Source organism: Mus musculus, chromosome 7, assembly GCF_000001635.26.
Source record: "Mus musculus strain C57BL/6J chromosome 7, GRCm38.p6 C57BL/6J".
NCBI classification, from domain to species: domain Eukaryota; kingdom Metazoa; phylum Chordata; class Mammalia; order Rodentia; family Muridae; genus Mus; species Mus musculus.
The window spans coordinates 61677288-61689138 of NC_000073.6; the positions used below are offsets into that span (position 1 = coordinate 61677288).

The 11851-nt window shown below is 37.2% G+C and overlaps 2 non-coding genes across 2 annotated transcripts; both read right to left on the minus strand.

Annotated features, from left to right (window-relative positions):
- Positions 1-5836: 5836 nt before the first annotated feature.
- On the minus strand, positions 5837-5905 carry Mir344d-1 (microRNA 344d-1). The gene has a single exon (NR_037215.1). It is a non-coding gene; the product is annotated as a microRNA 344d-1 (primary transcript).
- Positions 5906-7984: 2079 nt separating this feature from the next.
- On the minus strand, positions 7985-8064 carry Mir344d-2 (microRNA 344d-2). Its single transcript, NR_037216.1, has one exon. It is a non-coding gene; the product is annotated as a microRNA 344d-2 (primary transcript).
- Between the last annotated feature and the right edge of the window lie 3787 nt (positions 8065-11851).

An 11851-nucleotide genomic window follows, 5' to 3' on the forward strand; every position in this document is an offset into this window, starting at 1 on the left:
CTTCTCTCTACACTGAACAACAGAAAAACAAGTCAGTAGAACCTTGGCCGTGTTCATATTTTTTGCACCTCATTCCTAGCTTTAAGTTATTTGAAAAAGATGCTCAGATTCTTTTTGAGCCCACTGACTGTGACTCTTATCTTGCAGTTTTACTGCCTATTGACAAATTGTGATGTGACTATGTCTCTTTTTCAAATTCAAGTGTGGTATTCTCTGTGTATAGCCTTTCCTAGAAAAAAATAATGTATAATTTTGCATCCTCAAAGAGATGTTGCAATACTAAATTTAATATTCTGCTCATATCCTGCTCGAAGTGTACTCCGTTTCCATGAATTGCTGGAGTTTCTCATAAATCTGAACAATATTAAATGTAATTCAGTGTTGAAAATAATGTTTATAATCTGTGATTATTCACAAAAATACCGTGGTGTGTGTGAAATATTAATATGTGTGGTTGTAAAGAAGCCATGGCATTTTCTGAAGCATATACAGATTTATACTGTCAAGATTGAGTTAATCAAAGTAATACTGTTTCATAAATATACAGGGTATATGACAGAGACTGATTCTTTAAAGTTGGAATAAAAATAACGGATTCTTTAGTCTCTCTGTATCAACACATACAAGATCACAATGAAAATTTCTGAGTCCATTTCTTCCATTTATATCGTATAATAACAAGTAACAGATGCTTGGTACATGATCTATTGATTAACATAAAGGGCTCATGACTCTACAGAGCAGTGAGGTTGCAAAGGCCTAATCAGGAAGAAAATATGCTAGAAAATATAGTAAACTACAAGAACAATATCACAATAAATAATGGTTGTATTGTTGAATGTCTTTGGCCATTATTTGTAACATACTACCATCATCACTGTCACAAGACTCCTTGGATTATGGGTATGGTAGAAACTGTGTCAGTTAGTTACATCTGATTTTTCTTAGACTCTGAGGGGGTATGTTGAGGACAATTGCTGTCATAACACTTCTCACACTAGCTGATCTAAGGATATAAAAATCCCAGAAAATCCCTAGTCTCTATCAAGCTAAACTTTGGATCTTGTATCTTCTTTGCAGAAGACAGAGCCCAGTATGACAAAGACAAGGAAGACATACTCCAATGCAGGCACCTGATTTCCCCATATTGTGACAGTTAGCATACAAAATAGGGAGTCAAGGAATCAGAGCATGGAAACTCTGAAATAAAAATGCACTGTCTTTGTAGCTTTCCATTGGCTCTGTCTGCTGACAGTGACACAGCACTCTCCCTTCTCTTTAGCACCATTCATTCTGGAATTGGTTATATCTATGACCAGATAAATTCTTGGAATTCATTGTGTGTATTGAATATTAGCTCGATATAAGATGTAGGATTGGTAAAGATCTTTAACCAATCTGTTTGTTGCCATTTTGTCTATTGACAGTGCCCTTTGCCATACAGAATCTTTGTAATTTTATAAGGTCCCATTTATCAATTCTTGATTATAGAGAAAATATAGGAAGTTTTTCTTTGGTTGAGACTTTACTCACTTTTTCTTCTATGAGATTCAGTGTATTTGGTTTTATATGAAGGTCCTGGATCTACTTGAACTTGAGCTTTGTGCTGGGAGAAAAGAATGGGTCAATTTGCATTCTTCTACATGTTGGCTGCCAGCACCATTTGTTGAAAATGATGTCTTTTTTCACCTGGATGGTTTTAGCTCCTTTTTCAAAGATCAAGTGACCAAAGGTGTGTCAATTCATTTCTGGGTATTCATTTCTATTTCACTGTTCTACTTGCATGTTACTGTACCGATACCATGCAGATTTTATCACTATTGCTCTTTAATACAGCTGGAAATCAGGGGTAGTGATTCCCCCAGAAGTTCTTTTATTGTTGAGAGTAGATTTCGCTATTCTGTGTTTTGGGTGGATACTAGACCAATATTTTGGAAGACCCAAGATACAATTCACATACCATATGAAGATCAAGATGAAGGAAGACAAAAGTGTGAATTTTTCATTGCTTCTTAGAAGGGGAAACAAAATACTCACTGGTGGATATATGGAGACAAAGTGTAGAGTAGAGACCGAAGGAAAGGCAGTCCAGAGACTGCCACATTCGGGGATCCATCCCAAACCTTTATATTATTGTAGTTGCTGGAAAGTACTTTCTGACTTGAACCTAATATGGCTATCTCCTGAGCAGCTTTCCCAGAGCCTGACAAATACAGAGGTGGATGCTTGCAGCTAACCGTTGGACCAAGAGAAGATCCTTAATGGAGGAGAGGCAGAATGGAATGAAGGAGCTGTAGTCATTTGCAACCCCATGGGGGGAGCAACAGTGTCAGCTAGCTCATACCCCCAAAGCAACAGGGGACTGGACCACCAATCAAAGAATACACATGTAGGGACCCAGGGCTGTGAATGTATATGTGGCAGAGGATAGCCTTGTTGTACATCAGTAAGAGGAGCAGAACTAGGGTGTGAGGGAGTTAGATGCTCCAGTATAGGGAAATGCCAGGGTGTAAAGTTGACAGTGGGTGGGTGGTTACATGAGGGATCACCCCCAGAGAGTCAGGGGAGGGGAAATGGGATTGGTGGTTTCTGAAGTGGAGAACTGGAATGGGGATAATATTTAAAATGTAAATAAGAAAAAAGCCAATAAAAGGGGGGAAAAGTCCTAGAATATAGACAGCAGCCTGACTGGTAAAATCTACCCTTGCAGACAAATTTATTTGCTCTACTTCTTCTAACTGATTGAGAATGAACATTCAAATTGAGAATGGAAACAGATCCAATCAGGAGAGAGATCTCAAACCTAGGCACGGACATCAAAACCTGCTGTAATATTGGAGGTCTCCATCAGTGCTGCTGATTCATTTCCAACCCCCTTCCTCCCTGAGTTTCCCTATGGAAGTAGAAAATTTGAAAGTGAATGGCAGAAAAACTGTTTTTAACTTCTTCTATCTACAGTGACCAAAAGAAAAACAAGTCAATGAAATCTTGGAGCTGTTCTTATTTCTGGCTTCTTTTGCCTAGATTCAAGCCAGTTACCAAATAGGTTCTGTTTCTTTTTGAACCAAAAAGACTGTTACTTTTATTATGCAAATTTTGCTGCCTCTGACTAATAGCAGGATTTCTGTGTCTTCTTCACCAATTGCTTCTGTTGTAAACTATGGTTATAGAATATCCTAGAAAATATTATCTAATACTGTAATAATAATAGAGTTATTAGAATTATAGTGCCATGTTCTGCCCATGCAATTCTCCAAGCATACTCAGTTTGCATGAAATACTGGAGTGTCTCATACAATTCCACAATATTTGGTGGAATTTAGTGCTGAAAACAATATTTATATGATGTGAATATTCACAAAAGAGCATGGTGTATTTGGAACAATCAACGTGATGTGGTTGTAAAGGTGCCATTATATTTTCTGATATATATATATAGTTATAAGGTGTTTAAGACTGTCAGGAATATCTTCACCACAATAGATCAGTTTCATAAATGTCCAGATTATATCACAAAGAATAGGTCTTTAAAGACAGAATACAAATAAGCAGAAAATCATAGGTCTAAGAGGTAACCACTAGTAAAAGGTCACGGGGAATATAACTGCCCACTTTCTTCTTTTACATACTGTAATACCAAGGTGTGGATAATCAAAGTATAATATAGTGATTTCCATAAGGGGTCAAGATCCCCTGAACTGTTATTTAGCAAAAAATTGACTTGGAAAAATGACCACCTAGACAATCTAGTAAATTAAAACAATAATAACAGTATAAATTGTGGTTATATCTATAAATGCTTCTTGCCTTTAATGCCAACAGGTAACCATCATCACTGTCTGAAGAGTAATTTGATTCTGGATAATGTATGATCTACCGTCAGATTTTTCAGAGGTTTCATGGTGGTTAGTTGAGGATATTTGCTGCCACAGGAATTCTCACAGGACCTGAACAAAAGATCTGAAGATGTCAGACATCCCCTAGACTCTGTCATAAGCTGAAGCTTGAATATTGTATCTTCTTTGCAGAAGAAACAAACGTTCATGACTGAGAAAAGTAAGTCACACTTCAAATCAGATACCTGAATTTCCCATAGGTTGACAGCTACTATACGAAACATAGAGCTAAGCAATCAGTGCATGGAAGCTCTGAAATAAACAACCACAGGCTTTGAAGATTTTCACTGGCTCTGTCTGCTGACAGTGACAACACTCTCCCTTCTCTTTAGCACCTTTCAGTCTGGCAGTGGTTATATCCAGGACAAGGTAAGTCCTGGAGTATAGCCAGCAGCCTAACTGATGAAATCTTCCCCTGCAGACAAATTTATTTGTTCTCTTTGCCTCTGATTGATGGAGAATGTGTATTCAAATGGAGAATGAAATCAGATCCAATCAGGAGAGAGATCTCATATGTAGACATGGGCATCCAATCCTGCTGCAACACTGGAGATCTCCATCAGTCCTGCTGATTCATACCTCAACACTTTCACCATGGATTCTCAAAAGGAATTAGAAAAACCGAAAATGGATGGAGAAAAAAGCTGGTTTTACATTCTTCTCTCTACACAACCAACAGAAATACAAGTTAGTGGAATGTTAAGGGTGTTCTGATTTCTGGCTGCTTCTGCTTAGATGTAAGCTCTTTGCCAAGGTTCTTCTGCTTCTTTTAAGGCCTTTCTGACTGCGATTATTATCTTGCAAATTTTGTGTGGCCTGCTAAATATTGATGTGCCTGCATCTCCCTTGGAAATTGCTTCTGTTGTATATTCATGTTTTAGATTTTCCCAGTACAATAATGTTTTATAGGGTATCTTCAAAGAGGTTTTGGAATACAACGTTCAATATTCAGCCCATACCCTGCTCCCCAAGTATTCAGTTTGCAAGAAACACTGGAGTGTTTCAAAAACCTGAAAAATATTAATAGAAATTCAGTGTTGAAAACAAGTTTTAATGCTTTGATTATCCAAAACAAAACATTGTGTGTACAAATATAAATATGTGTTTTGAAAAATACCATGGCATTTTTAATGCATGTACAGATTAATGTGATTTTTTTATTGTCATGAATGTATAAATCAAAATAATAAAGTTTCATGAATATCTACACTATATGACAGAGACCTGACCTCTAAACACAGAATTAAAATAACATGAAAACTTAGGACTCGAGTTATCCACAAGTACAAGATAACAATAAAAATACTGCATCCATTTCTTCCTGTATGTCATGTTTTATCCAGTTGGAGATGATCTGGACATGATCTATTGATTTCTGTAAAGGGCTTATGATTTTATCGAGCTCTGAGGTAGCAAAGAATTGACCTGGAAGAAAAACATCCTAGAGAATCTAGTAAAGGATAAGAATAATAAGAAAACAAACAATAGTTGTCTTGTTGAAGGTCTGTGGCCATTACAGGTAACATGCTACTAGCAGCACAGACCCAATACTGCTTGGATTCGAGGAATGGTAGTATGTTTGCTGGTTAGTTACATCTGAGTTTACTTAGAATCTAAGTTGGCATGTTGAGGACATTTGCTGCCATAGCAGTCTTCACAGTGGCTAATTTAAGAATATAAAAATTTCCAAAAATTCCTAGTCTCTGACACAAGCTGAAGCTTGGATCTTGTATCTTCTTTGCAGAAGACATATCCTAGCACGACTGAGAAAAGTAAGTCAATCTCCAAATCTGAATTTTGCATAGACTGACAGCTACTATACAAAACAAGGACCATAGCAAACAGTGCATGGAGACTCTGAAATAAACAAGCACAGGCTTTGAAGATTTCCACTGGCTCTGTCTGCTGACAGTAACAACACTCTCCCTTCTCTTTAGCACCTTTCAGTCTGGCAGTGGTTATATCCAGGACCAGATAAGTCCTGGTGTATAGCCAGCAGCCTGACTGATGAAATCTTCCCCTGCAGACAAATTTATTTGCTCTCCTTGCTTCTGATTGATGGAGAATGTGTATTCAAATAGAGAATGATATCAGACCCAATCAGGAGAGAGATCTCATTTCTAGGCATGAACATCAAATGCTGCTGTAACCTTGGAGATCTCCATCCATGCTGCTGATTCATAGCTCAAGCACATCACCCTGGTTTCCCCAAAGAAAGCAGAAAAATGGATAGTGGATGGCAGACAAACCTTCTCTCTACACAAACCAACAGAAATACAAGATAGTGGAACGTTAAGTATGTTCTGATTTTTGGATTCATCTGCCTAAATTTAAGCTCTTTGTGGGAGTTCCCCTGCTTTTTTCAAGCCTTTCTGACTGTTTATTATCTTGAAATTTTGCTGCCTGCTGAATAATCGTGATGTGCCTGTATCTTCTTCCCCTATTGCTTCTGTTTTATGTTCTGATTGTAACCTTTCCTAGTACAATAATGTTTAATAGTGTATTCTCAGAGAGGATTTGGAATCCTAACTTCAATATTCTGCCCATACTATGCTTCCTAAATACTCAATTTTCATGAAATGCTCAAGTGTCTCAAAAAATCTGAACAATATTAAATGAAATTCAGTGTTGAAAACAATATTTATATGCTGTGATTATGTAAAACAAAACATTGTGTGTAGGAAAATATAATGTGTAGTTTGAAAGAAGACATGCCATTTTCTGATGCATATAGAGATTAATGTGATTTCTACTGTCAGGAATATATTATTCAAAATAATACTGGTTCATGAATATCCAGAATATATAACAGAGGCCTGCTCTCTAAAATCAGAATGAAAATAATTAGAAATCTTAGGACTCAAGATATCTACGAGTACAAGATCACAATGAAAATTACTGTATCCATTTCTTCCTTTATATTGCGTTTTAACCAGCTGGAGATGATCTGGACATGATCTATTGATTTCTGTAAAGGGTTCCGGATTCTAAAGAGCTGTTATATAGCAAAGAACTGATGTGGAAGAATATCAGCCAAGAAAATCTAGTAAAGGACAAGAGCAATAACAAAATAACAAAATAAACAACTGTCTCTTTTTTCCCCCACCCGGCAACTGTCTCTTATATATATATAGAGAGAGAGTATTAAGTGTAATCTAGAGTTGAAAACATTGTTCATGGACTGTAGATAATCAAAACCATATGTAAAGTGAAGTAAAAATTAAAGTGTGCTCATGAAGAGGACAGAGATTATTTTGATGTACATACAATTGTAATTCGTTTACTACTGTAAAGATTATCTGAAAAAAAAAGTAATACATTTCAGAAATGTCAAGGATATACAACAGTGACCTGGACTCTTAAGACAGATTCGAAATAACAGAAAAAAAATATAGGTCTCAAAGGAGTCACTAGTACAAGTTCCCCATGAAAATTTCTGTGCTCATTTCATTTCTATAGTGTATATAATACCAAGGTGGAGATCTTCAGGAGATGGATGATATATTGATTTCCCTAAAGGACCCATGACTCTCTTGAACATATAGTTAGTAATGAAGTGGCTTGGAAGAACATACATGCTCAAGATTCTAGTATATTAAATATAAAATAACACTATAAACAATGTTTCAATTGTTGAATATTCATACCATAAATAAAAACCTGCTGCCAGAATCACTGCCCTAAGGATGCTTAGTTCCTGAGTAAGGTAGTATCTGTGTCTATTAGTTACATCAAGATTTTTCAGAGACTCCATGGTGGTATGTAGCAGGCATTTGCTTCCACAGCACTTCTCACAGTGTCTAACCTAAGTTTGTGAAAATGTGAAAATTTTTCTTAGTCTCTGTCACAAGCTGAGATTGAATCTTGTATCTTCTTTGCAGAAGACATATTCCAGCATGACTGAGAAAAGTGTGTCATTCTCCAAATCTCCCATAGAGATTCTCCGAATCTCCCATAGAGCGACAGCTACAATACAAAACGACCAAAGCAATCAGTGCATTGAGGCTCTGAAATAAACAAGCACAGGCTTTGATGATTTCACTGGCGCTGTCTGCTGACAGTGACACAAGCACTCTCCCTTCTCTTTAGCACCATTCAGTCTGGCAGTGGTTATATCCAGGACCAGATAAGTCCTGGAATATAGCCAGCAACCAGACTAATGAAATCTTCCCTGGCAGACAAATTTATTTGCTCTCCTTGCTTCTGATTGATTGAGAATGTGTATTCAAATAGAGAATTGAATCAGATCCAATCAGGAGAGAAATCCCATATGTAGACATGGACATCAAGTCCTGCTGAATACTTGGAGCTCTCCGTCAGTGCTGATTCATACCTCACTGGCTCCTCTCTGGCTTCCTGGAAGGAAGCAGGGCTATTAAAAGCAGAGGGTAAAAAATGTTTTAAACATATTCATTCTACACTGACAAACATAAAAAAAAGTCACTGTGACTTTGGAAATCTTCCTATTTCTGGCTCCTTCTTCCTAGCTTTAAGTTATTTGCCAGAGATTCTCAGTTTCCTTTTCACCTGACTGTCTATCTTACAATTTTTTGCTGCCTGCTCACCCATTGTGATGTGCCTTTGTTTCCTTATCCAAATTATCTGTTGTATGCTCAGTGCATGGCTGTTCCTTGATAATTTAATGTTTATATTATATTTTCATGCTTCCACAAAGAGTTATTTTAATACTAAATTTAGTATTCTGCCCATGCCCTACTCCACCTGTACTCAGTTTGTATGAAATGCTGCAGTGTCACATAAATCTGAAAAATATTTCATTCAACTCAATTTTCAAAACTGTGTTAATATGCTGTGGTTATTGACACTCAAATATGGTATATGTGGAACTTTTAATGTGTGGATTTTCTATTCTATTTTTTTTTATTTTCATAGGCTATTTTCTTAACTTATTGGTTATCCTCCATTCCCCTTTTTTCACACAGTAACCCCTTCTCCAATACTCCACCCCTCTGTTTCTATGAGGGTGTTCTCCCACCCACCCATCAAAAATCCACCTCCCTGCATTTACATTCCCATATACTGAGGCATTGAGTCTTTTCAGGGCCAAGGTATTCTTCCCCTATTGATGCCTGACAAGACCATCCTTTGCTACATATGAGCCATGGGTCCCTACATGTATACTCTTTGGTGGGTGGTTTAGTACCTGGGAGCTCTGGAGCAGTTTGGTTGGTTGATATTGTTGTTCTTCCTATGGGGTTTCAATTCCTTAATGTGTGGTTTTAAAGAGGTCAGGGAATTTTCTGACACATATAAAGCTCTAATGTGATTTCTACTGTCAGGAATACATTAATCTAAGCAATACAGTATCAGAAATATCCAGGATATATAACAGAGACCTGATCTCTAAAGACAGAAAGAAAATAGCATTAAATCTTAAGACTCACAGTATCCTTCAGTAAAAGGTCACAATGAAAATTCCTGTGTCCATTTCTTTCTTTACATGATAAAATACTAAGTTGGCTATGATCAGAACATGATATATTGATTTCCCTGAAGAGCTCATGACTCTACTGAGTCATTAAGTAGCAAAAGACTGACCTGGAAGAAAAGCTGGCTAGGTAATCTAGTAAACTACAAGAATAATAACAGAATAAACAATGGTTTTATTGTTGAGTGTCATTGGTCATTAATGGTAGCATGCTACTGTCGTCACTGTCCCAAGGCTGCTTGAACTCTGGGTATGGTAGGATCTGTGTCTGTTAGTTACCTCTGATTTTTCTTAGACTACAAGGTAGGATGTTGAGGACGTTTGTTGTCATTGCAGTTCTCACAGTGGTTGATCTAAGGATATAAAAATATCAGAAAATCCATAGTCCTGTGTCACAAGCTGAAGCTTGAATCTTTTATCTTCTTTGCAGAAGGCATGACAAGACAAAGAAGTGACACTCAAAATCAGAGGCCTGAAATTCTATACAAAACAAGGATCTAAAGAATCAGAGCAGGAACTCTCTGAAATAATCAAGCACAGTCTTAGCACCTTTCTGCTCTCTCTGTTGCTGACATTGGCCCAAGTACCCATCTCTTTAACATGATTCAGTGTGGTTTTGGCTATATCTAGGACCAGATGAGGCCTGAAGTATATAGCCAGCAGGTTATCTGTCAAGTGTTCACCTGCAGACAACCTTTCTGTTGTTTTCCACACTTCTGATTGATTGAGAATGTGGATTCAAATAGAGAGTGGAATCAGATTCAATCAGCAGAGAGATCTCAGATCTAGGCATGGACATCAAATCCTGCAGTAACTTTAAAGATCCATTAGGTGATGCTGATTCATCTCTTGGCACCCTCCTTCATGTGTTTCCTTATGAAAGCAGAAAAATAGAAAGTGGGTGGCAGGAAAAGCTGTTTTTACAATCTTCTCACTATATTAACCCACAGAAAAATTATTCAGTGGAAACTTGGAGTGTTCATAGTTCTAGCTCCTTCTACCTAGATCCTACAAGTTTGCCTGATTTACTCTCTTTCATTTTGAGCCTTTCTGACTCTGAAAATTATCTTGCAATTTTTGCTGCATGCTGACTAATTGTGATGTGCCTGCATATCCCTCAAAATTACTTCTGTTGTATGTTCTGAGTGAAGCCTTTCCTATTACAATAATTTTAATCGTGTAACATCAAAGAGTTTTTGGAACACTAAAGGCAATATTATTACCATACTCTACTCCAGAAGTACATGGTTTGAATATGACACTGGAGTGTCTCATGAATATGCACAATATTAAGTGGCATTCAGAGTCAGAAACTATACACACACACACACACACACACACACACACACACAGTATGTAGCAAAAAGTAATGTGTGCTTCTGAAGGTTGCTAAAACTTTTTGAGTTGTAATTTCTTTATTACTGTCAGGAATATGTGAACCAAAGTAATATATTTAATAAATTTCCAGAAGATACCTCAGAAACTTGAACTTTAAAGACAAGAAAAATTAAGAGGAAAAACTTAGGTTTATAGGTATCCACTAGTAACAGGTCCACATGAATATTTCTGTGTCCATTTCTTTCTCATACTGAATGTAATACCAAGGTGGAGATCTACAGGGGAGGGCTTATGTATTGATTTCCCTAGAGGATTCATGTCTCACTTGAATTGTAGTTAGTAATGAACTTACTTGGAAGAACAAAATTGCTAGTGATTCTAGTTTAAAAATAAAATAACACTATAAGCAATGGTTTAATTGTTGAATATATTTTACCATTAATGAGAGAGAACAGAATCACTGCCCCAAGGACGCTTAATTTCTAAGTATGGTAGTATTTGTGTCTATTAGTTACATCAAGATTTTTCAGAGATTCCATGGTGGTATGTAGAAGGTGTTTGCTTCCCTAGCATTTCTCACAGTTTCTGACCTAAGGTTGTGAAAATGTGAAAAAATTTCCTAGTCTGTCACAAGATGACGTTTGAATCTTGTATCTTCTTTGCAGAAGACATATACCAGCACAACTAAGGCAAGGAATGGACACCAAAAGCTAATTCCAGAATGTCACATGTGGTGACATTCCCTGTAAAGGGATTAGGAGCCAAAGAATCAGAGCATGGAGGCCATGAAACAAACAAGCACTTTCCTTGACCTTGCTGCTGTTCAGTGGCTCCATCTCCTGTCAGTTACAGATGTAAGCTTCCTGGTCTTTAGTACCATATAGTCAACCTTTGGTTATACCCAGGATCAGATAAGTTCTGGAATATAGGCAGAAGCCAGACTGGTCAAGTCCTTCTCTGAGGACAAATTTATTTGCTCTCCTTACTTCTCATTAATGGGGAATGTGCATTCAAATAAAAATGGAAGCCTAGTGGTGGTGTCACACACCTTTAATCCCAGCACTTGCGAGGCAGAGGCAGGCAGATTTCTGAGTTCGAGGCCAGCCTGGTCTACAAAGTGAGTTTCAGGACAGCCAAAGCTATACAGAGAAACCCTGTCTCAAAAATA